This window comes from Grammomys surdaster, unplaced genomic scaffold (assembly GCF_004785775.1).
Source record: "Grammomys surdaster isolate TR1022 unplaced genomic scaffold, NIH_TR_1.0 193, whole genome shotgun sequence".
In the NCBI taxonomy this organism is placed as follows: domain Eukaryota; kingdom Metazoa; phylum Chordata; class Mammalia; order Rodentia; family Muridae; genus Grammomys; species Grammomys surdaster.
Window position 1 is genome coordinate 2,690,408 of NW_021604638.1, and position 3,951 is coordinate 2,694,358.

Below are 3,951 nucleotides of genomic sequence, written 5' to 3' on the forward strand. Positions count from 1 at the left end.
GGAGAGGGAGAGGGAGAGGGAGAGGGAGAGTTATACTTCCTCCTCTTGTACTGCAGATTGAACCCAAGCCTTCATGTATGCTAACCAAACGCTTTACCACTGAGTTACACCTGTAGCCCCTAAACTGGAAGTAGATGGAATTTGTGGTAATAAGTTACTGAAAAGGAGGCTTAGCTGTGGTCTAGACCCTGGAATGTTGCTATATGGCTAAGTTTACACAGCCTGGCCCATGATACCGTGTGGGGCTGGGCCGTTTTGATAAGGTTCTGCTGTCGTTACAGTGGTGGGTCTTTGCGGATGGGTCTGTACAGAATCGAAGCTTCCTTCCTTATCTAGTGCTGCAGTGTCTGAGACACCCTGGGCTTCCTGGTGGTTTGGGGAAGTGAGTCAGGAACTGCCGCATCCCGGGACAGCAAGTATGCAATTTCGTTTCTCGTCTATTTGTAAGCAAAGTGATTGGTGTCTATTACTGTAAGATCCATGAATTTTAAGTGTATGAGCAAATGATCTTTAATAACTTTATTGAGTTAGGCCACCATATCCACATCCAGTTTTTAGGACATTTTCATCACCTCAAAAGGTCCCTTTTGCCTGCTTATCATTGACCTTAGTCCCACCCAGGCTCAGGCAGTCACTGACCCACTGACCTACTTTGTATGAGAATCACTTTTTCTAGAAACTCCCAAGGAAGGGAGTCATTTAGTGTATTGTGTTTTAGGTTCATCCACTAGAAAATTAATTTTTTAAAAAAACTCATTTTACTTAAAACATTATGTATATGTTCACATGGAAGCATATACCCTTGGAGGCCAGAAGAGGGTATCACACGTCCTGCAACTGGAGCTACAGGGGGCTGTGAGCTGACAGACATGGGTACTGAACTCGAGTCCTTTACAAGAGCAGTATGTACTCTTAACCACTGAACTGTCTTTCCAACTTCTAGTGTTGTCAGGTAGAGACCCGAAGCCCACTTAGCATGACCTAGGTTTGAATTGTGAGTCTGTATCAGTGGCTGAACACTGCCTGGTGAGTTGTTAGTGAGAAACACTTCTCACAGAGCAGCCTTGAATACATTTCACAGGAAGCGTTTGAAGGCAAAGAACACAGAAAAGCTACAAACACCCTGGTTGGGAGTTACAGGGAAGTAAAGCATGAGAGTAGTTTAACAGAAGCCAAACGCATGCAGTTAGCTGCGGCATTTGACCGCCAAGTTTGTAGAACAGAGTTGGGTGCTTTCCCACAGGTAGAAAAAGAAATGTCTGTTTCAGATTAAATCAAAGATGGCTCCAGCTAAGACAAGATGGAGGAGACTTGGTCTCATCGCAGTAGTTGAGTTTTTTTTGTTGGTTTGTTTGTTTTTCTTTTCTAGTTAAATAAAATTCCACTTATGGATTTGCAAATTTTTTTTTCCTCCTACGCCAGTTAGCGGACAACTGGTTTTCCACTTTTTGGCTTTTATGATCATGAAGGTGTCTGTTAGAGCGTGGCCTGAATATGAGGAACGTGCTAATTCACACCCATCGTCCTGACTGAGTAGTGTGGGAAGAGAGACTTAAGATGGGTGTGATCTTTGGTGAAATGGAGAGATTTTGATTTTTTTTTTATGGTATCAGACTGTTTTAAGATGTAAGATTCTGTCAGCTTGTATTTTTAGGGTCTGTGATGATATCCACTTCACAGTTCTGAAGAGTGCTGGCTGAGACTTTTCTCTGTAGTGTGAAACCAAAGAATAGCCTGGGAAGGAGAGACAAGCCACTTTGCAAACAAGTTTATGCAAGCCCTTCAATGTCCCAAAGGATCAGAAAACCCAAGCATTACAACAGCCAAGCACTGTTTGTGGCTTTGCATAGAATCTTTTAAAGATATTTCAGTCTTTTGGAATGGATTTCTGAGCTGTACAACCTTGGAGCCTCCTAACTCTCCAGAGTCCTTCTTTGCTTTTCTTTAGTAAATCTATATTCTCGTTACTTAAAAAAATTACGAGATAAATAAAATGGATGCATTCGTTTGCTATCTAGGAATTTCTGGTGATTTTTTAGAGAAAGTGAAGGAAGCCTGCAGCCTGAAAGAATGGGTGGGTGGTTTGCGTGAGAAGAGCCACGTGGGAAATGTTTTTCAAGAGAATTTAAAAATGGGAGAAATGTGAGCTGTGTTCTGAGGCTCATTTTATTTTGAAAGCATCACTGGTTGTCTTTTGCAGGTTTCCTCTCTTGCTCTCCGGGTTCATGTTTACCCAGGACTCAGAGAACACGCCCTCACAGTGATTGGTTCAGAGAGTGGTAGCTCATGCAGGCTAACTGTCCTGAAGCGAGCTTTCTATTTGACTGTTTCTCTAAGGCCGGTGACAGGGAAGTTTGGGGTAGTGTCTCTGGTTTTCTGCTGAGCCCAGTGTGCAGACAGCATTTAGTGACCTTGGGAACTCCATCACTTATCTTTCTTCTTGCTGGACTAAATTCCAGGCAAGGAGCAACTTAAGGAGGAGTTTGTTCTGTGTCACACTTTGAGGGAACAGTCTACCACGGTGGGGAAGGGACAGTAGGGGGAGTAGCTCCAGCTGGGGCAGCGGGAACATAACACTTCACTTTATTTCTCATCTGTGAGGACCAGGAGGGAGGGAGAGGGAGAGGGAAAGGGAAGGGGAGAGGGGAGGGGGGAGGGGAGAAGAGAAGAGAAGAGGAGAGAGGAGAGCTACCAGCTGGAAACCAAGCATTCAAATCCATGAGCACCATGTGGGGGGAGCAGGTGGGAGTGGGTGCATGAGATTGAGTGGGCAGGAACAGTTGCCAGAGGAACATGTCTCATCCACCGTTACCCAAGTGCGAGGGACCCGTACAAGGAAGAAGCCAAAGGGGAGAAAGGCATCCTGGGATCCAGAGGCAGCGTTGGATGACATCAGGCCTTAGATACAGAGGGTGTAAAGAATTCATCTTCCCAACTGGAAGGCTCTTGGCTCAGTCTCAAGTAACTCGAAGCTGTCAGATTTGATTGAAGTAAAAAAATGAATGCTACGTGCTGTCTCTTGTTCCTCAGCATGTGGCATGAGCTCTTATTTCTTACTGGCTTTAGAAAGTACCACACAATTTGCTAGTATTTTCTTTAAATCTATAAAGGGTCTCATAGAGTCCAGACTGCCCTTAACCTTGGTACATGGTTGAGGGTGACCTTGAACTTTCTTTCCTGGGTGGGTTGGGGTGGTTACTAAGAGAAGGATTGTGGACGTGACTTCTCATAGGTAGGGCTGCCTCACCTTCCTAGAATATTCTCTCTGGTCTTGCCTTTGCCTTCCTGCTGGCTTTTTTTTTTTATACTTTTTCTGGGGTTTTCTGATGTGTTTTTATAACGGACAGAGTCATCTAGAACAAATGACTCAACAGAGAAGCTGTGCTGGTGAGTCACATACACCTCTGGAATGCCGGTAACCCATTTGCTTCATTTTACCTCAGACAAGCTGCGACCACATAGACAGATGCTCCCGAAAGCTGGAGAAAAGATGATGAAGACAATTCCCCAAGAAGGAGAGCTCAAAACAATTTCATTTAATTCCGATCCTTTGGCACTCCTGAGGCATCTCCTTTGGCTTTGAGCTACCCTGTCAATAATTTCGCTTTGTGAGGAAGCCACCTCACTCGCTATGATTGATTTTCAGCGGTGAGAAATTGTCCCATCTTGCTCTCACATCCCTGATAAGGGAGGCCTTGCTTAGCCTAGGATGAGTCTCAGCCTAGGGTCTCATTGCTAAGCCAGCACTTGTTAGAAATGCAGAATGACAGTCCTGGCCCAGTGCCATGGATCAGAGTCTTCATCTTGGCAAGGTCCCAGGGGTTCCAGCCTTCATTCATGTCTGAGAAGGAGGCCTAAGGGGCATGCACTGAGTGTAATATGGTAACAGTGTGTGTATGTGTATGAGAGAGAGAGAGAGAGAGAGAGAGAGAGAGAGAGAGAGAGAGAGAG